Here is a 23,299-nt window from a genome sequence, read left to right on the forward strand (position 1 = left end):
AAGTATTCTTCAGCAACATTCTTTCCTCCAAAAACTTTTCTATACCACTATAAAACAGCCAGTCAACATAGTCAACTGAAGAGTTACTAGCTGGGATGACTCACAAAATATTTCACTGTTCTGAAATAACTAACTGAATTACTTTTTTTTTTTTTACTCCATTGGTTGGCTATTTTTTGGATTATTCCTTCAAACTTAACTTTATATACTTCATTTTTCTTTCCATCTAACATGTTGTAGGTTGAAATGTAGCTATTAATTACCATAAGTTTATTTTTCACAATTTTGTTTAAGCACAATGTTCATAATTTTCTATATCTCACACATTTGCTGCAGGAAATCTGTAATCACAGATGAAAACATGAAACTGATAGCATTCTGTATTTTCGTTTTCACACTTTTTCCTAGTTAGATATATATTTTTACAGGCAAAAAGTGGTGTCCTTATTTCTTGTATAACATTATGTACTGAGTGCATTTCAATTGTTAAATATTCTTTCAACGTAGTAATTTTCATTTATTTATTTAATGTAGATAAAAGGCAGAGACAGAGAAAGAAACCCTTCCACAGGTTCACTCCCCAAATATCCACAAGAGCTGGGTCTTGGCCAGACAAAAACCAGAAGCTGAGAACTCAATTTGGATCTTCTAAGTGGGTGGTTAAGGACCTAACTACTTGGGCCATCAGTTACTGCCTCTAAGGGAAACTGGAATCAGGAGTGGAGCTGGGACTTGAACCCAAGCATTCCAGTATGGAATGGGATGTCCCAAGTGACATCTTAACAGCCAAGACAAATGCCTGTCCCTCCTCCAAATATTATTTTAACGGATGCCAAATATGGCATCAAGTGGAAGTATATAATATACTGTTAATGAATACTTAAAAGCAAACCATGTATATTTCCATTTTTTATTTAGAGAATATGACCAAAAATAAAATACCTTTATGAAAATGCATGCATATTTTAAGTTTTTTTAATAACTTCTGCAAAAGTATGAATTCCAAATGTTTTGTGAACATTTTATTTTCACTAGCTTACCTACACACTCATCAGCATCATGGAGTATGCTTTTACACTAACTTGATGGGTTAACATAATTTACTCTGCCTGACCTAGTATTCATGAATTTAAATGTTTTTCATCTCTATTTAACCATTTGAACTGCCACTTTTTGAAACTGTCATTTGTATGCTGGGAGTCTTTTTCCTCCCACTTTTGATGACTGCTGTGTCTCAACTGACTTTTTCTCTCTCTGTTTACTGGTGTGGCTAAGACACCGTAAAGGAACAGTCAAGGAACATACTCTCCCTATTTTAACCTATCACTGTTTGATTGTCTTTCTAAGCCTAGTATGAAAAATGAAACATTCATATTAAATAAGAGGCAATAGTGAACTAAAAATGACTTCTGATTGTCAGACCATCTCAGTGAATAAAACTAATACAAGAGTATTATTAAATAACTCAGCAATCCAAAAATTTCTTTTTTGTACTTCCTGAGACTGGTGTCCATTGTTTGCATCACAGAAAACAGTATTTGTTTTAAATTTAGAATGTAAGGATTCATTGTTAACTGCTTTATAACTCATTTTCCAGGGTTATTTCCCTATAATGCTATTTAGACCTGAGTATTTACAAGCTAAATATTGACTGTTTCTAAGCTATAACTTTTTGATAAAACTGAAATATACAAAAAGCAACAATTTAAACCTAAACATATTTCCACCTTTTCATTACTAAAGTATCAGAAATTATTAACATACAGTTATTGCAGAGGGACTATCAGAATAACTTATAAGAGATAAGGAACAGAGCTGTAGGAGGTAAAAATTTTGTAGCTGCTAATCAGTAGCAAATGCTACTGTATTCCGTCATCCTAGTTGGGCCAGTGTCTTTGCATGCAGCCTGATTAAAAGGTGAAATCACACCTAAACTTTCTGATACTGTTCAGAAAGAAAGGTATCAGAATATAGGGCTTGGGGATAAATATGCATATGAAAAATGCTAATGCATTACTGTGTGAATAAATTTATTAAAAGGTACAAAATCAACCACGGTATTTTAAAAAATCTAATGAATGAGTTCATTATCACTTCATTTTGTCACTTAAAACTGGACCGATCCTGTGGTTTAGTAGGTTAAAATTGCTTCCTATGTGCACCTGAGATATGGCAAACTATAATAGACACATAGAAAAGGGAAAAATAATCAACAGAATGAGCTGTATTTACAATCAATTACATAGAAATATATACACTGTTAAAAATGCTAGAAATTATCAAGGTGTAATCAAGACATTGCGTGTTGCTCGGTTGTCTTAAAATAGATTACTATTTTTATAATTATTGACTTAGTCGCCAGTCTCTACATTTTGCTAAATGAATGTCTTAACAAATATTATGGCCAGCGGGAATGAAATGTTTGCAATGAATTATCTTTTTTTTTTTATTTTTTTGACAGGCAGAGTGGACAGCGAGAGAGAGACAGACAGAGAGAAAGGTCTTCCTTTGCCGTTGGTTCACCCTCCAATAGCCGCCGCGGCTGGCACGCTGCGGCCAGCGCAGCGTGCTGATCCGATGGCAGGAGCCAGGAGCCAGGTGCTTTTCCTGGTCTCCCATGGGGTGCAGGACCCAAGCACTTGGGCCATCCTCCACTGCACTCCCTGGCCACAGCAGAGAGCTGGCCTGGAAGAGGGGCAACCGGGACAGAATCCGCCGCCCCGACCGGGACTAGAACCCGGTGTGCCGGCGCCGCTAGGCGGAGGATTAGCCTAGTGAGCCGCGGCGCCGGCCCGCAATGAATTACTTTTATTATCTGTAAACCATTACTCTAAAAAGTATCTGAGCAGATTATCAGAACTACAGGTATGTAGTGAGAGTAATCAAGATTTTTCTTATTATATTTTCATTGGTAAATTTAATACTCCAGCCAAACTATTAGTTGAAAAAATCAAAAGTGGAAGGAATTCTTTCAGGAAGTTGCTAGCCTACAGCATACAGACAAAACAGACACAAAACACACTCAAACTTGTTTGAAAAACCTTTTCAATATCTACATTCAATCTTTCTAATTAATACTCAATTCCTACATCTTCTCCTATAAAAGGAGAAATACAGTCATGAATTGCATCATGACAAGATATATCCCAAGGCAATTTTATTATTTTACAAATATCAGACAGTGTGCTTACACAAATTAGATGGCTCTGTCACAAGGAAATACAATCTCATGGGATAACCACTGCATATCTTTTCTGCTGTTGAACACAATATCGTTTCTCAGCACATGACTGTGGAAAGATGCATGTGTTACACACACACACACACGCACACACACAAAGACTCAAACCATCACCAGCTTTGCTTCTTATTTTCATGTGTTGTATATTCATTTCACAGGATGACACATTTGTAGAGTCCAACCGTATCTAATATTTTATCTTTCTTCCTCTTTTAACTATAAGTCTTTTTTATTAACTTACAAGGCTTTGAGGTACATTAATTAAATATCATTAAACAAATCAGCATGATTAATGGGCCACACATTTGTGCTGTAACATTCCAGTTATCAAATCTTATGCGGTGACAACAGTGAAATGGGAGGAAATCAGAAACATTTTTCAAAGGAAGAATTTTTTTCTCCATTTTTAACAGAAATGTAAGTTACTTCAAGATGTAGCACAAGCACACACACATATGCATACAAATCCGGTTTGAATAATAAATAAAATATAAATTTCACTCAGATAATGTTTTATATTACTGAGTAGTTCAAAACCATACACAAAGTATTTTGCAAATTAACAGCACCTGTAAATTATTTACATCTATTCAGTCTGCAGATTAACAGATGATCCTTAAAAACCAAGGAAATTACATTATTTTGAAATCACTTGAGAGAACAGAAGTAATGAACTGAATTTCATAATTAAACAATTTTAATAGGGTAGAAAAGACACATGTTATCATTTTGAACTTGTTATTCAATATAGTGATTTGTTCCATAATTAATGGCCAAAGTCACAGAATGTTTCATACCTGAATTTACCAAGTTTATGACAGCATATGCAAATAAAATCTTATTTTAATATATATATAATTAATATAGTTTCCTATGCAAAAATTTAAACCACGACTTACTATTAAATAGTTGTGGAATTTAAACTACTGAAAGTAGAAAATATCCGTTATGAATGTTAGTGACATTAGCATTTTGATATTTTAACTTCTGGAAAAATATTACATGATATTTAGCCTGTGTTTACTGTCTGTGAATTATCCTGCCAGTATGCAATGCATGACTGTATCTGATACAAGTATAACTCATCAAATACAACCTAATATAATATTGTGTTTTTTTATTTTAGTAAAATGATATACTGAATTACAAGAATAACAATACAAATGATAATAACAATCATGTTGCATTTTATGCACATTACCTTATTTAAAATCTAAAGAATATGCAAAAATTCCAGCTCCCTCATGTAGGACAGAAGGTCTATATACCACCTATCATGCTTATTTTTATGAAAAAGTTACTAGAAAAATAAAAATAAAAGTTAAGTTTAATTTGGTCAAACGTTTTGAACTCCATGCAGTGTTATTTTCATAATACACTTTTTCTATGGATATTCTGAAATTGTCCCTTATTTGCTTCTAACACATATCATAATAGTGGTTTACAAATTGAAACAGTAGTTTCATGTTTCTTTGATTTTAGTCACCAGAGAACTATCCTAACATGATTTCATGCTTTGAACTCAAATTCTTTTTATTATCACAGAGAAGCATTATATATGAAAGACACAAATAGGAGATATTTTAAATTGAGCATACACACAAAACAGGCTCTAGAAAAAGTCCCGAAAAAAAGATAATGCGTTTTTTTGTGCACTCAGTTGGCTAATATCTCTTCCTACAGCTAAAGTCAAGTGAATTCCCTACCAAGCAATCCAAATTACTGCACTACATCAGGTTTCACCATCGACTGCCTCATTTCATTTAGCATAGCCCAGTGCTGCTCCTTCTTACCTCCTTGGGTTCTCATCTGGGGATCAGGTGAATTGAACCATTCTCTATATCCACAAACTTATTTCTGTTGTTCTCACTTTTCACAACAGACTCCCATTAGTGGCCCATCTCAGGCATTTCTTTTTTCTTTTTTTCTTTTTTTTTTTGGCTCATAATCTCCCATCCTTTACTGTAACTTTGATGGAAATCTGCAGAATTCTATCTGGTAATTCTTTCCATTTATACTAAAGCTAACTACAAAACCTCTTCAAATGAGATGTTCTTGGGAAATACTTCCTATTCTGTCAAAGATAACTTTTTATGTTTAATTAAGGGGTGAAGACAAAAATAAGGTGAAAATTTAAAAAAATTTACATAAAGGGAACAAATTTCAGGTATTTCATATACAGTTTTAGGAACATAATGATAGTTCCTGTTCTACATCATGTAAGCAATATTTTTGTCCCTGCAAATCTCAACTAGCTGGTAGTTCTAAAATAAAGGCAATAATACACTTTATATATTCCATCTTTTTGAAGCTGTTTTTACTACATGAGGCCCAAACTGTTCTTTTCAAATGTGCAGTTATTTGAGGAGAGCCATGTGATGGCAACTGCTAGTGGGTCTTGCAACTCCAGCAGTATCCTTCTCTGGTATTGGTACTACAACTCCACAGCTACAGTTTGAAGCTCCTGGTGCAGCTGTTCTGTGTTACTAAGGTCTCCTCAAATGAATGTAAGAATGACAGGTGCTCTTTCAGGGCCTGGGATACTCACTTTCCCCTCTCTAACAGCTGGAGTGCTAAGGTGTTCATGACCCCATTGTGGCCATGCCAACACAAAACACAAGATATAAAGAACCTGAGTTTCCAAATGACTACCAGGAACACAGCTGAGCCAACAAACAAGTATGTCATACAGTGGTAGGCACTGGGCCTGGTGATTAAGACAACAATTATGATTTGCCTAGTCCTGCATTGTAAACGCTTCAGTTCAAGTCCTGGCTCCATCACCTAAATCCAATTTCCTTCTAACGCAGACCCCAGGAAGTGGTGGCAATGGGTTCAGTACCTGGATTCCTCCTACCCACCTGGGAGAACAGCATGAAGTTGCCAGTTGCCGGCGTCAGGGCCCTTGGCACCTGGGGAGTGAATCAGTGGATGAGAGCAGGCACTCTGTCTCTTGCTCTCTCTCTCTCTCTCTCTGTGTCTCTCTGCCTCCCAAATATATTTTTTAAACCAGAAAAAAAATATAATCTGTACATGAGCAATAAGAATTTCTGTGTTCTTAACACCAATTTTGGGTTCCTTTGTAACAGAAACTCAATCATCACGATGACATAAGATAGTGTAGGACACTGCATGCAGGATAAAATATAACATTTTGCACTATGGATGAACTACATTCTTTTTTTTAAAAAAAGATTGATGTATTTATTTGAAAGTCAGAGTTGGGGAGGGGGAGAATGTTTCATCCACTGATTCACTCCCAACTCCTCAGATGGCTGCAATGGACATCACTGCTTTTCCCAGGCTGTTAGCAAGGAGCTGGATCAGAAGTGCAGCATCTGGGGAACCAGCATCCGTATGGGATGCTGGCATCGCAGACAGCAGCTTTCCATGCTATGCCACAACACTGGCCCCACTATATTCTTTAATTTTATGCATTTGTAGAGAAAATGACCATACTTTACAACTAAGCCACCCATTTTTCTGAGCATCAGATATGAATCATGTTTACAAGTTGCATTTGGATTATTTATATTTAGCTCCATCTGACCTTGAACTGATGACAAAACCATAATGACTTTCTAGCATCAAGAGTTCAACTTAGCTACCAAGAAACAAGCCAGTGCACAGAAAAGGAATACATTTAATGAGAATTCTCAATACAATTACTTAGATGGGTAAGGGTAATACTATTGCTTTTCTAAGCTTTGGGGCTAAACGATGAGGGAAAAAGGAGTCTTCTAAAAATGTGCCACTCAGAAGAAAGCAATTTCAACAGTGTAATAGAAAGAAAAAGGCATACTGGGAGAACATAAGAAAAAGGTTTATGTCTGCTTAGTAAGGTCAAGAAAACCTGCCATGGGCAGTTGTTTTGGAGTGAAATCTTGAGTAGTATCTTGCCAGGAGGGCAAAGCTATGTGTGGTGGGGTAGAGAAGGGAGACAAGCAGCAGGGGCAGTGGAGAAACTGTCATTACCCTTCTAGGCACCATAAAGTAAAGGCAGGAGGGAGACAGTTCAAAGACAGCCAACATTCAAAATATGACACCATGCTACAAAATAAAGTTTATTCTGAAGATAATAAAGAATAATTCAAAATTTACAACAGAATAATTGAATTTTCATGTCTAGAGTTTGAAAAATTTTACTAACCAGAACTGGAGAACAGGAATGTAAAAAAATACGTTTAAAAGGTTCTAGTAATCTAGACCACCAATAACCAAAAGATGCCAGTTTAAATACAATCAACAATAATACAAAAACAGAATTTGAGACAGAATTGAAAGGTCTGATGTTACAATGACAGATCTTGAGAACTGACTGAATAAAGGTTGCATTGTCTTTTAAAAAATAATATGATATTCAAACCTAATAAAAGGAGGAAATGACTAATTCAACAAGAAATGGAAAAATACATGTATGGAAGTTATTTTAAGATTAAAATTAAAAAAGAAAAATTACATCAGGAATACAATGTCCTATATTAGAAATTCTTCAATATTTAAGAGCATTAATAATAAGCCAAAATTAATAAACAAAATTGAAACAATGGAGAAAAATAGTAAAATTATTATAAAAATATTTTAAAAAGCATTTAAGAAAGTAAATTTTACTGAACACTCCTCAACCCTTTAAAGGTCGTGCCACATGATTGGATTCAGTGTATAAAAACATTTAATTTGTAAAGCACAACTCCACTCCAACACCAAAATTTGATCAAAACTGTGTTTTGAAAAGAATTATTTGGGGCAAAGGTGACTTCTTGTTTTTAATAGTGTTAGCTTAAGTCACTCCATCTTGGTTTGATTTTTAAGGTTCTTCACTACGTGCCCAATAAACGAGTTCTTGCTTACTTGAAAAAAAAAAAAAGAAAAGAATAGAAGAACAGAAGGATAAGACAAGATAAAGTAAGACAAGAAGGATAAAAAATATGGGGAGGGAGTCGTTAGCGTAGTGGTTAAGACACCTGTTTTCCACATCAGAGTTCCTGAGTTCTATTCCCCACTCTAGCTCCTGACTCCAGCATCCTGATAATGCAGATTTTAGGAGGCAGTGGTGATGGTTCAAGTAGTTAGATTCCTGCCACCATGTGGCAGACCTAGATCTTGGTGGGCTAGAAAAAGCAGATGGCCCTACACAGTGTGGGTGGGCATTACCCAGTCCATTGAGTGCTTGAATAGAATTAAAAGTGAAAAGAAGGTCCAGTTTTCTCTGTCTGACTACTGGAATTGGAATGTCAGTCTCCTGCAGCCATTCCAGATGCTGGACCCCAGGTCTTCAGAATTGGACTGGAAACTGTACCATCAATTGGCTCTGTCTTTCGGAGAACACCATTGGCTTTCTTGGGTTTCCAGCTTGCATACAACACACTGAGATTTTCAGGCTCCATAATATGAGCCAATTCCCTATAAGAAATATTTGCATATAAATAAAGTATATATACTTAACAAAAAAGCTTTTAAATCCATGCATAGTTTTCTCATAGTATGCATTTTACAGGGGCAGCTATGTGGTGCAATGGATTAAACAGTTGCTTGGGACCCCCATGACCAAGATCTGAGTGCCTGGGATCCCACCTCCAGATTCTTATCTAGCTGCTCGTTAAGGCAGCCAGGAGTCAGGAGATGATAGCTAAAGTACTGGAGTCCTGGCCACTCATGTGGGAGACCCAAATGGAGTTCCTGGCTTTGATCTGGTTGGTGCAGGCATTTGGGGAAAGAACAAGTGGATATAAAATATCTCTCTCCCTTTCAAATCAATTGAAAATAAATAAATATTTAAAATATGCATATTACATGAAGATTTGGAATATTCCTCATATGCATGGATTTTAAAAATTTCTTGCACTAGAATATTTATACTTTAATTATATTTTGTAAGAACTTTTGAAGTACCTTTATATATGAAGGCATATTTCTCTGGAAAACCTTAACTAATATGCCTATGTATAAAAGAAAATCAGTTAAAGGAGAGAGAAATAAATTCTAATCATAGTTTCTAAGAACATACAGTGTGATTTATAGGGGAAACTTCAAGAAGCATGTGAAAAATAGATAAAAAGTTTACTTTAGTGCAAAAGATTGTGAATTTCATGCAGAGAGACTTTAAATGTTCACAGAGTGGGCCGGTGTTGTGATGAAGCAGGTATTGCCACTACCTTCAATGCCAGCATTCCATATGAGCTTCATGTCCAGGCTGCTCCACTTCTGATCCAGTTGCCTGCTAATGGCCTGGGAAAAGCAGAAGACGACTCAAGTGTTTGGGCCCCTGCTACCCATATGGGAGACCCGGATTAGGTTCTTGGCTTCAGCCTGGCCATTGCTGCCATCTGGGGAGTCAAACAAAGGATGGAAGACCTCTCTCTTTCTGTCTCCCTCTGTCTCTCTGTAACTCTGACTTCCAAGTAAATAAATAAACCTTTCAAACATATTTTTAAATAAAAAAGTTCATGGAAAGAACATTTTACAGCAGATCTACGCATGAATTCTAAATTTTGCACAAAAATAAACATTGTTTAATTCTATTTCCCATTAACTTTTTGAATGACCCTAATTTATAATGACTATGACAATTTTATATAGGAGCTTAAAATAGATTTCACAAAGACATTATTCAACAAATGATGTTAGGAAAGTTTTCTAATTTTAAAAAGTAAAATAATTTGTTTTTGATATTTATTTAAAAGACAGAGAGAGAGAAACTGATGGACACAGATCTCCCATCTGCTTGTTCCCTCTGCAAATGTACCCAATAGCCATGGTTAAGCCATACAGAAGCCAAGAGCCCAAAACTCAATCCAGGTGCGCAATGTGTGTGGCAAGTATCCAAGCACTTGAGCCACTACAGGCTGCCTCCCATGGTGAGCATTAGCAAGAGGTTGGAAATGGAAGTAGAATCAGGCTTTGAACATAGAAACTCTGATATAGAATGTGGAATCCCACGTGGCATCATAAAGGATTGCATCAAATGCCCACCACTGGAAAGTTTCCTAATTAAAATAAATAAAATTCTATTCTACAGTATCCAAAATTATAAACCAAATATCTTCCAGATGGATTAAAATTATAATATAGTTATAAAAGGCAATAAATACTTCCCACCATACATCAGTCTCCTAACCACAAAAAAAAATCACAAAATTACAAAAGATAAAGTAAATAGGTTTAATCATATAAATCTTAAAACATATACATACCAAAAATGCTTTGAAAAATTAAACAAGGTAAGAAAATAAGTTTAAAACAAATATAAAATTAAATTACATTTAAATTACAAATCAGTAATGAAAATACTATTATTATGACAAAACATATTAAAGTAAAACAGTCAAAAACACAGCTAGGCAGGAGAAATATAAAGGGCAAATAAATCTATGATTAAATGTTGAACTTCATCAATAATGAAAACAAAGCAAACTGAGTATTTCTATTATATTTTAAAAAATCAAACTGGCAAAAAATAACAAAGCATGTCACAATTTTATATTTAGTAGATATATGACAATTAAAAAAAACTTTACATGTTTGTACATTTTAACCAAAGAGTTCTATTATGCTTAGGAAACAATCAGAAATAACATGAAACATGAATTTAAAAATTGTTCAGTTTGGCATCATTTATACTGGTAGAACACCAAATTTCTAAAAATAACAGGAACAACCTAATACCCTCAAACAGGAAAAATATAATGTGTTATATAACATACAATGCTGTCACTAAATTATCCAATGCAGCTGCAATTGTACAAGAAAATGGGATATAAAATAGTATTAACAGATTGATCTCATGGTTCATATTTCTTTTTTAAATGTTTAATTGAAAGACAGAGCAACAGAGTTGGACAGAGTGAAAGATCTTCCATCTTCTGGTTCACTCCTCAAATGGCAGGAATAACCAGGGATGAGCCAAGCTAAAGCCAGGAGCCAGGACCTTCACCCTGGTCTCTCACAAGGATGACGTGGGGAGAAGGATTTGGGTCATCTTCCACTGTTTTCTCAGGGGCATTAGCAGGATGCTATATCAGAGGGAAAGCACTCAGGATTTGAACAAGCACTCTGATACTGAATACTTGCATTGCAAGTGGCAGTTAAGCCACTGTGCCACAGTGCCAGTCCCTATGTATTTCATATAGGGTGTGTGTGTGTGTGGAGGGGGGGTATAAATGCATATATAGAGAAAATTCAAGGAATTATCCAGTAATGATAACTAGAGTTGTCTTCTGGAAATGAGATTATAAATTGTTTTTATTTTGTGATTTACAACTTTAGGTATTTTTATAAATTTCTATAGTGGACGTTTTCATAATCAAAAAATGATGAAAACGTTTTATAAGAACATTCCATTTTATGAGCTTTTTTCAGCATAATATTTTGAGTCTCACTGTAAGGAAAATAAATGATTCTGAAAAAAATACATTTATAGAGCACCGAGTTATATTTTTAAATTGCATTAATAGTATTTTTCCTAAGGAATTATTTCCTTGGTGCCAAAATAATTCCCTTCAGGTTATGCATTAAGAAGTACACTAATTCACATGGCTGCTCAAATGCATTCAGTAACGATGTCTTTTCTCAGTCAGGGGTGTAAACAGATAGGCACATGTCTGAGCTTAAGGACTAGTACTCAAAGACAAGAGATTACTTAGATCAACTAAATAGTTCATAACGTTTCTCAGATTATTTTAAAATCAGAAATAGTTGGTAAAATCTGCTGAGTTACAGATACAGTATAACACAACAGTGCCACAAACTAAAATTTAGGAGTTCAGCCTGAATTTAGCAGAAGAGGGGAGCAAAGCATTACTTTCCTTGAAGCCCTGCAGTTTTGCAACAGTGGAGAAAGAAATACCTAGTAATCCAGTACTGATGACCACACAATGGGTCAGTGTGATAAACTGAGATGAACAGTCTCTCCAGCAATGACATTGGCATCAATGAGACAAGACATTCCCCTGGAAATTTTTCTTGAAAGAAATGAAATATAACAGCATAATATGAGGAAATTATTTCTTCCTCTTTTGTATGCCAAAAAAAAATATTTTAGCCAAACAAAACTTAAAATCAAGGAAAAAGGCCAAACTAATCTGTCATGGAACACAATGAAAACTTGAATGAATAGGGTACATTTACATATATTTAAACTCTAGACACAATGAAGAGTACAGCAACATTATTTATAACCAATTGTACTTGATAATTTCAGACATAATGGAGACTTAAAAAAAATGAACTTATCATCAATCCACTCTCTCCTCCCACACATCTAGGAGTCATTATTGAGTTTACCCTTTCCGCTGCCCTTTCCTGCTCCCCATCAACACAACCTGCCAACTCTACTCTAAAATAATTTTCAGAATCTGCCTATTAGTCGCCAACTCCAGGATCTTCTTGGTCTTAAGAAATGTCCTCCTAGACAGAATCCCTCTCTCTACTATTTCCTACATCTTCTCTAAAATTTTCACAGGAATCTTTGAAGATATAAAGCAGATCATGTCACTGTGCTACTTAAAACTCTCCAGTGGCTTCCTGTGACTCAAAGTGAAAACCAAACAGATCCTTCTCTATGGCTTACAAGGCCTTTTATTATTTGTCCCTGTGTAACTCTGAACCGCATCATTTCTGCTTGCTCTGACATTTCCAACACAGTGCCTTCTTTTGGATTCTCGAACACAAACCAACCTCACCCCTGTCTTTTCACCTGAGTTCCCTCTTCGTGGAGCAAACTTCCTCCAGATTTCCCATATGGCTCTTTAGTACCATTCATGCCTTAGCTTTAACATGAAGTTTCATAGAGGATCTTCCTTGAATAATCACCTACAAGCAGCTCTCTTGTACTCTACATCACTTCAGCCATTTTATTTCCTCCACAGTAGACATCAGTGTCAGATCTACCCGTGTCTCTCCACACTAGAAATACATGCTCCCTAAGACTTGCCATCCTGTTTACCTTTTTCAAAGTTTTTCCTCCAGGGCCAAAACTAGTGCCAAACAATAGTCAAATTCTCTGAAAATAAGTGTCGAAAGACTTAATACAGTGTTTTTTAAAATACAGGAGGGCAGAATATCTGATCATTCGATGAATTTTAGGATTTATAACAAGGATTCATGTCCTAAAGAGTTAAAACTATCAGAGTCTCAGAATTAATTACACTTACCTCTTAAACAACGCTGATAATGTATTTAGACCTGATCAACATCTTTTAGTTTGCTTTATTCCTCTATAATTGAAAACAAATGTCAAGTGATATAAGGGCAATGAGTGCTGATTGAGACACAAGAATCTCACTATCAGCGTGCTTAAAGATTGTTATTGTTGTGTCAGATGAACTGAGTTCATGAGAACTGCACTTCTTTTCACAGGGAATTTTCCTATAATAATGCAGCAGACACAGTCAGCAGTCTGCCTATATCATCTCATATCCTGTTACCATGATTGTGAATACCAATTCCTGGTGAGCTTTCAGTCCCAACATCAGCACTCATGGCTGCACAATAGCAGAGTTACCTCAGGCTGCTGGATTCAACCTTGACTCAACAGACAAGAGTCTGGGAATTTGTGATCCCTCATCCAGGACTAAAGCTGACAAAGGTATAAACAATCAGATTCTGCCTATTGATCAGGATAAATCTAAGATAGGCACCACACATCTGCACAGCTTCCCAGGCGGGACTGTAGTTGATATCACACCCTCATGGCCTCATTTCCTTTCCAGGCCCACTTCCTCACTTTTCTACCAATTCTCACCTCAAGTTCTGCTCTAGAGAAGTCACCCTAAGACAAATAATATACACAAAATAAAACATCTAAAATATTAATCATCAACATAATTATTGGTGATAATATCAAAATAGCACAGCATTATGGGCAATCAGGGACTGATAATATGAGCAGCTTAAAAAGATGTCAAGGAGAAGTGGAACAAGATAGTGACTAGATAAGATCCCCCACTGATCATCTGCCCACAGAGATATTGATTTGAACAGCTGTTCACACACTAATCTGCCTTTACAAGAGCTAGGGAAGCCAGGTAAGAGAACACAGTGCCTCAATTTAGTACAATAAAGAGAAAAGAAATATTAAAGATGGAAGTAATGACACAGTTGCCTGTGTCATCCCATCCCCAAGTCAGAGGAGCACTGCTTAGAGACAGCCAGCTCCTGCCTGGGAGTGGGGAAAGGGAATTAAGTCCAGGCCTTAGTACCAGCTCTAGTGCCAGTCCTGCCACAGTGAAACCTTGTGCCCAGCAGTCTCACAGCTCCTGCCCCTAGGCCAGTAACCATGAGCTGAGCCACTGTAAACTCCTCAGCTAGGTGGCCAAGGGACTGCCCACCACCCCTCTCCCATTGATGGAGAAGATGCCACATGCTGCAGAGTGGGAGAGGAATATGAGTACTAGATTCAGTGTTGCAGAGCAAGGAGATATTCAGTGATGTTTATAAAAAAGGAAACTGAGCACACAGCATCTACCATTCTCGAAATCAACTCTGAACCAAGAAGGATTTCACTCAGTAGGGAACAGTCTCCACTTATGCAGCAGACACCCAAGGCTTTTACTGCTGGAGAATTCTTAGCCCTTGCAGGCTCTGAGCTAAGTTTAAGGAACAGCCAGATTGCCCCACTGTTGCATTGCCCCTGAGAAAGTCCCCATGGGAAACTGTACCCTCCCCAACCCAGGCTCTTGCTGCATGGAGCCATCATGAAAAACCTGCTCACAAGGGGCCCCGAAAAGCAACAAGGTGACCCCAATCACCCACCTTTCACACCAGGAAGCAGGCAGAAAGTCCTTCCTCCTGCTGCCTTGGAAACAGCAGTTGTCCCATTCACCATAGCCCTGGCTCAACTAAGCAAGGAGACAACTAACCTTGAGCAGCTTAGCCCCAGGAGGTCCAGAAAATTAGACAAGTGGCAGTATCCACCCAGTCACAACCCCAACAAGCAGCCCAGTAGACTTTCCTGAGTAGCTCAGCCAATCAACATGCCCAGGAAACTGGTTAACTCCTTCTGTAGCCCCCAAAAGCAATTAGGCCGACAACTCTCAGAGGTTTGGCCCACTGAGGCCACAGGAAGCAGCTGGCCACACCTCATTGAATAGAGCAGCCTCTTGAGGCACCATGAAGTTAGTTAGGCAATGCCAGACACTGAGAAGAGACCCATGCCTGGGCACACAGGTCTTGTCTAGCCCCTGTGTGGCCCTGCTCAGACACTGACAGGTACACTTGACCAGCCCCTATGGGCATACATAGATGCACTTCCACTCATACAATCCCTAGAAACTGACAGGTACCCCATGCCTATAAACAAGTATACAATTCGCAGAGCCATCAACAAACCTGCCCCAAATAAGACAGCTGCATCCCAGCTGCTAGTACAATCACACAACTCCTGCAATCCAGGCCCCTGAGACACATGGAAACATCACCAATTTTGGTTCCAGCTAATGATTCTACATGGACTCTACATCAACATGGCCACCTGGAACAAAAGCCAATGTGGCATCTCCAACCAACACCATAGGGACTCTTCAAGAAGCATTAAAAAAAGGCAACAGGAGATCTCCAAGAGGATAAAATTACTCTCTAGTAACAGGCTACACAGAAATGGAATTTGATGAAAATGCTTGACCAAAAAATTCCAAATAATGATTTTTTTAAGGAAGTGTAATGAGATACAAGAGAATACAGATAATTCAATATTAGGAAAACAACTCATGATATAAATGAAAAATTCAGCAAAGAGAAAGATAATCAAATAGAACCTGTCAGACATCTTGGAGCTAACAAATTCAATAAACAATATTTAAGAACTTGGGAAGCCTCAACAGTTGAATTGAGTAGGCCAAAGAAAACAATTCCTAACTTGAAGATGGTTCTTTAAAATAACCCAGTTAGAAAATGATAACAAAAATTAAAATAATGAAGAAAACTTTTGAGCATTATGGGTTTCTTTTAAGCAAGCAAATATTGTATGTTCCAGATTAAGGAGAAGAGCAATGGCATGCAAAACCTACTAAATTAAACAATTGCGGTAATTTTGTTCAAATATTTTAAAAATATTTTTAAATTTTATTAACATAAACAGAACAGATTTCATGTATTTCACAGATACAGTTCTAAAAAGATAACCATACTTGCCTCCCTTCCTTCCTACTTAAAGCCTCCTCCTTTCCTTTTTCCTTTTAAGTTTTTCAATGTCATATTTTTTATAGTTCATATATGCAATGTTAAGAGCAGAAGGATACTTTATACCCCTCCCTCCTTTACTACTACCTTCTATCCTTTTCTTATAATATTTACAATGACATATTTTCAATTTTCTAATAACAAGCTTAGCCCTCCACTAAATAAAGAATCCAACAAGTATTAAGTAGAAAAACCACTATTCCTCAAGAGTATAGGCAAGGGCTATAAACAATAATCAAACGTAAAAATTTCAATTTTGTCTATATACATTACTTTTTTGTACTCTATTAGTTACCAAAAATCAGGGAAATATATGATACTGTCTTTTGGGGACTAGTTTATTTCACTAATTTTAATTAAGATAAAGAGAGCAAATTTCACCTATTTCAAAGATACAATTCTAAAAAGGTAGCCACATTTCCTTCCCTCTCTCTTTCAGTTCTCCCTCCTTCCTTTTTTTTTCATTTAATTTTTGTGATAACCTAATTCCAATTTACTTTATAATCATAGGCTTAATGCACACCCAGGTCCAGGAAACCCAAAGGATCCCTAATAAACTAAACCAAAAAAGACCCTCTTGGAGTCAGGTATCATAGTCAAACTGTCAGAAATACAAGACAAAGAGAGAGTTCTAAAATCAGCAATAAAAAAAAAAAAAAAACATGTGACTTAAAAACAAATCCCCGATTACCAGCAGACGTCTCAGCTGAAAGCTTATAGGCCAAGAGAGAAAAATGGGAAATATGCAAAAATCTGAATATAAAACACTGAAGACCAAAGAGTACAACTCACAGAAAAACTACCCTTCTGAAATGAAGGTGAAATAACGACCTGTTGTAACAAGCCAAAACTGAAGGAATCATCTTCTTATGGCTCTACAAAAAAGGTTTAAGACAGTCGCATATCAGACATGCAAGAATGACAATTACCAGCATGAAAACACACGAAACTACAAAAACTAACACTAGAGCTGACACAGAGGAGAAAGGAGAAAAACCTAATGATTCATGTATCATCTTTATCATTTTCTGGACATGATTTTCTATGTGTTTAGTTAAGAGGTTTTCACCTGTTGGTGATTTTTTTTTTCTTGTACTTATTAGGTTTTGATATCAGAGTTAGATTGTTCTCCTGAAACATATTGGACAGCATTTGATCCTTATCTATACAAATGCACAAGATTCATCACAGAAATTGTTTAAGCTCTTAGTTATTTCTTGAAAAAGTCTTAAAAATGAACTTAATTTTTTTTTTGCATTTTTTTTTTTATTATTTGAGAGGCAGAGTTACAGAGAGAGAGATGAAAGAAAGGTCTTCCATCCAATGGTTCACTCCCCAAATGGCCACAATGGCCAGAGCTGGGCTGATTGGAAGCCAGGAGCTTCTTCCAGGTCTCCACATAGGTGCAGGGGCCCAAGGACTTGAGTTATCTTCCACTGTTTTCCCAGGCCATGGCAGAGAGCTCTATTGGAAGAGGAGCAGCAGAGACAAGACCTGGAGTCCTTATGGGATGCTGGCGCCACAGGAGGAGACTTAGCCCACTATACCATAGTGCCAGCCCCAACTTAATTTCTTAAATATTTATGGCGCTATTCAATTTTTTTTGTTTCTTTGTCAGTTTCCTGATTTTGTGCTTTGAGATAAATACTTATATTTCACAGAGACTGCCAAACTTTTGGCATAAAATTTTTCATATCTTCACAAGAAAATAAAAAACTTAAAAATGGAGCTACTTTATTATCCAGCAATTCCACTACTGGATGGGTGTCCCAAAGAGTAAAATAAATCTATGAGGCAGATGTCAGCAATCCTACATTTATTACAGCAACATTTACAACAGATGGTGTCCAGCAATGAATGTATGGATAATATAATATACACATGAAATCTTGCCTCTTGTGACAACACATATGAACCTGGAGGACATTATTTTAGGTAAAATAAGCCAGGCACAGAAATACAAAAACAACATAATCTCATTCCTGTGGAATTATTAAAAGTTGATCTTGGGAAATTATGGGATATGTAGTCTATAGAATACTATACAGCAGTAAAAAAAAATGAAATCCGGTCATTTGCAACAAAATGAACAAAATGTAGGAATATGGAAAACAGCATGCTGAGTGAAATAAGCCAAAGGGACAAATATCATAGGTTCTCCCTGATCGGTGAAACTAACCAAGCACCAAAAAGGAAACCTATTGGAGTGAAATGGACACTATGAGAAACGGTGAGTTGATCAGCCCTTGCCCTGACTATTGATGAACAAGTTAATACTGTAGCCCTTTTAGTATTCTTTTGTTTGTTCTACTTAATACTACTGGTTGAATTCTGTAATTAATACACAATTATTCTTAACTGTCGAAACTTAACTGAAAAGTGATCCCTGTTAAATATAAGAGTGGGAATAAGAGAGGGAAGAGATGTGCAATTTGGGACATGCTCAAGCTGACTTACCTCAAATGGTAGAGTTAGAAACATACCAGGGGATTCCAATACAATCCCATCAAGGTGTCATGTACCAATGCCATCTCAGTAGTCCAAGTGATCAATTTCTGTTCACAATTGATCATAATGATAGGACTAAGAACCCAAGGGATCACATAAACAAGAATAGTGTCTGCAAATACTAGCTGACAGAATCAAAAAGGGAGAGAATGATCCAACATGGGAAGTGAGATACACAGCAGACCCATAGAATGGCAGATGTCCTAAACAGCACTCTGGCCTCAGAATCAGCCCTTAAGGCATTTGGATCCAGCTGAAAAGCCCAAGAGAATATTTCAGGCATGGAAAGCCAAGACACTCTGGAAAAAAAAAAAAAAAAGTCATCAAAGGAGGTACCTTTCTCTGAAGGGAGAACTTCCACTTTGACTATGCTCTTCTCTAAATATAATCAGAGTCAGCGAACTCAAAAGGCCTCCATAGCCTTGGCAGCTCATGACAAGAGCCTAGGGTGATTACTGAGGCCATATACAAGAGTGTCAATTTGTTAAGTCAACAACAGGAGTCACTGTGCACTTACTCCTCATGTAGGATCTCTGTCCTTAATGTGCTGTACATTGTGATTTAATGCTATAACTAGTACTCAAACAGTATATTTCACTTTGTGTTTCTGTGTGCGTGCAAACTGTTGAAATCTTTACTTAATATATACTAAATTAATCTTCTGTATATAAAGAGAATTGAAAATGAATCTTGATGTGAATGGAAGAGGAGAGGGAGCGGGAGAGGGGAGGGTTGTGGGTGGGAGGGAAATTATGGGGGGAAAAACCCATTGTAATCCATAATCTGTACTTTGGAAATTTATATTCATTAAATAAAAGTTAAAAAAAAAGATTAAAAAAAATGTTGATCTTGGGGACTGGCACTGTGGCATAGTGGGTGAAGCCACCATATACAGTGCCAGCATCCCATATAGGTGCCTGTCAGTTCAAGTTCCTGCTGCTTAGCTTCGAGTCCAGCTCTCTGCTATGGGCTGGTCAGGCAGTGGAAGATGTCCCAAGTCCTTAGTTTCCTGCATCTGTGTGGGAGACCAAGGGAGGCTACTGGCTCCTGGCTTTGGATCAGCTCAGCCCCTGCTGCTGTGGCCATTTGGGGAGTGATCCAATGAATGGTAGACTTTCTCTCTCTCTCTCTCTCTCTCTCTCTGCCTCTCTGTAACTCTGCCTTTCAAATAAATAAATATTAAAAAAAAAAAACCTTGATCTCATAGATATTGAGATTGGACTACTGGCTACCAGAAGCCGGGGAGGCAATGGGGGCAAGGGGAAAGGGGAACAGTTAATCTAAAATGTCAGACAGGAAGAAAAGGTTTTCATGTTCCATTTCACAGTAGGGTGACTACAGTTAGCAATCATGGGTTGTATATTTCAAAACAGCTAGAAAAGTGTATTTTTGTAGGTATAGCAGTTACTTATACATAATTAGGCTTAAATGACTTTTATTTCTTTTATTCACAAATCTTATCTCAGAATATGTGATTACGCTCATTTTAAATTCATTAAATATGGAAAATGCAAATAAATAAATAAACCTTACATTTGCCCTTCCTATTTTCTTGCTATAGTTATGTTGAATTCTCCACCTACAGCTAGCAATGCTGGAGACAGTCTTCTCAGGTCAACACAGCCACAGAACAGGGACAGTGCAGGGGACTGAGAGGGAGTTTGAGGCCAGGTTCTCACTGTTTCACATTAGAGACAAAATCTAGCACACCTTTGGGGACCTGAAGTCCTTGCCCTTATCATCTGGTGTAAGACTTGATGTAGTTATCCACTTTATTCTGGGAGCCACTCCTATCCCATAAATGATGTTCTGTTCCTTCAATATATAGTGGATCATTAAAATTAAAAGATCAATAAACAAAGAGTTTAATCCCCAAACATCATTTAATGTCCTCAGGGGAGCCCAGCCAGTGCCGTTCCTGTCTCCATGATGTTAAGGTGTCAGATACTAGTCAAGCAATTCACTTTGGGGGGCTCCATCCGAAAACTCTGTTTCACACTGAAAATTTCCACCCAGTAGTAACCCTCATCTGGGGTGACAGCTGAAAGCAATGAAGCCTGCTCAGATCAGGAAAACACACTTTACACATACAAAGTGAATTAGCATCAAGCTCTGCAACCTCCTTCACAAGCAACTGGTCTCGCATAGAAATCCTCCGAGTGGAGTCAGACACACTGGCTGCTGTCCAGAACCCTCTGAGACCATCATCCCGCTCCAGTTCACTTGCCAGCATTAGCATCACTGCCACCTTTACTCTGGCACCTGCAGACAGGCGAGGGGAGTCTGGAGGACTGATACCATGCCTGGCCCAGATGAGGGCAGTGAGACACTGGAAGAGAGTATTTAAAATGTTCTCACCAAAAACAAGTAAGTGATTGAGGTGAACGAGGCTAATTACCTTAATTTGTTCAATACACTGTATACACATGTATTTAAACATTACATTTTAACCCACAAATATATATAAAATGTGTCAATAAAAATCAAAGCAAAAATATTTTAAAAGATGCCAAAAAAGTAATAGGTACATCCATGGCAGAAAATTGAGGGAAAAAGTGAAAAATCTAGGATGTACTCCACTTTAAAGAAAAGGAAAGCTATAAATTTTATATGTATGTTGGATATATTTCATGTGAGACCATAATAAGAAATCCAATCAGATATTCATATTTAAAGGAATGACATTGCCCTTATAACAAAAACAAAAATAACTGTGTGGGAAGGTGGGGAAGAGGCCATTCCCCTGGTTGGGGGTGATCCCCAGAGGGAAGCTGGTGACCCAGCTGGCCAGGGGCAGGGCCCACCTATCACAAGGTGGGACAGGTTCTACCAGTGGGCAAGTGCAGGGCTTGTCTGCATGGAGTTGTTTGTTGGTTTCTGGCACTGAGACAAAAGGAGTCTAGGTCCGGTCTGAGTTCTGGTCTGGCTTGTGTTCAGCAAGGGGTGAGTATGGTAGAAGCTCAGTGAGGTGGGCACGGTGCCCAGTTTCCACCAGCTTATGGGGGACCAGCTTATGAAGGCAGTCTCTGCACTTATACCTGGGTGGGAAGGGGAGGGGTGGTTGGTTTGCCAAGACCAGGGCTTTGGCCTTCTCCTGTCCCCAGGGTGGAGACCATGATTGAAGGGGGCCCACTCCCCAGGCCAGAGCTGTTTCTCCCTGAGTCAAGATGCTTCCAGAGCTCAGCATCTGGGAGGCTCTGGGCAGCCAGGCCTGCAGCCCAGGTTCAAGAAGTCAGAATGCGGGGGACTGTGGCATGGACTCAGGCATCTGGGCTCAGGTACAGGCCAGAGTGGGCAAGCAAGGGGCAGGAGACAGTCATGCCTGCAGCAGGATATGGGGAAGAGGGGGGGCTGAGCAGTTTCAAACTGCAAAGTATGTAATGGAGGCCCAGACAGGCCAGACCTTGAAGGAATCAGAGCTGGGGTGGGCAGCATCCTGGATGGTTCAAAAATTAATAAAAATCAGAAAAGGAAACCAAATTGTCAAAGTTTGAAAAGTGGGGGAGAGGCAGCTCCTGTTCCTCACATTAGGAAAGGGATCTCCAAGGCACTGCAAAGTCCTGATACAGGAGTGACAAGGCAGGGGAGGGCGAGAGGTATGGGGCAATGCTAAAGTCCTGGGGCTGCTGCAGTGGCTGGGGTCCAACACCTCCGAGTGGGAGATGACCATCCCGGCACCCTCAGCCTGCAGCCACACCTGCTTATACCAGGATGGAGTCTGCTCAGAATTCCACAAGATTGCCCCATCCAACCTAAATTGTGTCATGAAGGCAGACACTGGCGAAGGCTTTCCTGCAGTAACATGAACCAAGCCTTCTGGGTTCTCATGCTGCTGGAGCATCCCTGGGGAAAGAGGCACCATTACAAGCAGACCTCTGGCCTAATGCTACTTGAAGGCGTTCAAGGTGGCCTGCGGATTGAAACTGAAGTGGTGGGGAAGGCTTCTCCTGAGTTTTTCCAGTCTTCCTTGCAAGCCATGGGGTTGGAGCCTCAACAGGCTGTCATGATCAGGCAGGTTACTGGCAGCGACGTCAGTGGTGTCCAATGAGAGTCCTGTAGGTAGGGACTGGGACGTTCAGAGGCATCTTCTGTCCAGTTAGGGTGTTTCTAGGGTTGGGAGTCACACAGCTGCCATTCCAGTCAATGACACCTGCCACTCCAGAGAGAAAGCCCAAAACTTTGGCCTGCATAGCCCAGAGCCCCAGCTCCTGGCCCTGGACAAGCACAAGTCTACTTTCTGTAGATTACTTCAGAATCAGAAGCTCACTTACTCTCATTAAAAACTATTAAATATTTTGTGATGGTAAAAAATACATATCAAGTCTATCATTAAAATTATGATATGAAAATATATAGAGAGATAGTATATGTTTT

At 38.1% G+C, this 23,299-nt stretch overlaps 1 protein-coding gene and 1 pseudogene across 7 annotated transcripts in view; both read right to left on the reverse strand.

Moving 5' to 3' along the window:
* NKAIN2 (sodium/potassium transporting ATPase interacting 2) overlaps positions 1 to 23,299 on the reverse strand; it is a 1,166,031-nt gene that overhangs the window by 1,049,585 nt on the left and 93,147 nt on the right. The gene's annotated exons all lie outside the window — the stretch shown is intronic.
* On the reverse strand, positions 20,411 to 21,313 carry LOC138849596 (NEDD8-conjugating enzyme UBE2F-like; annotated as a pseudogene).

Source organism: Oryctolagus cuniculus, chromosome 5 (assembly GCF_051225735.1).
Source record: "Oryctolagus cuniculus isolate XC-2025 breed Fujian yellow rabbit chromosome 5, ASM5122573v1, whole genome shotgun sequence".
In the NCBI taxonomy this organism is placed as follows: Eukaryota; Metazoa; Chordata; class Mammalia; order Lagomorpha; family Leporidae; genus Oryctolagus; species Oryctolagus cuniculus.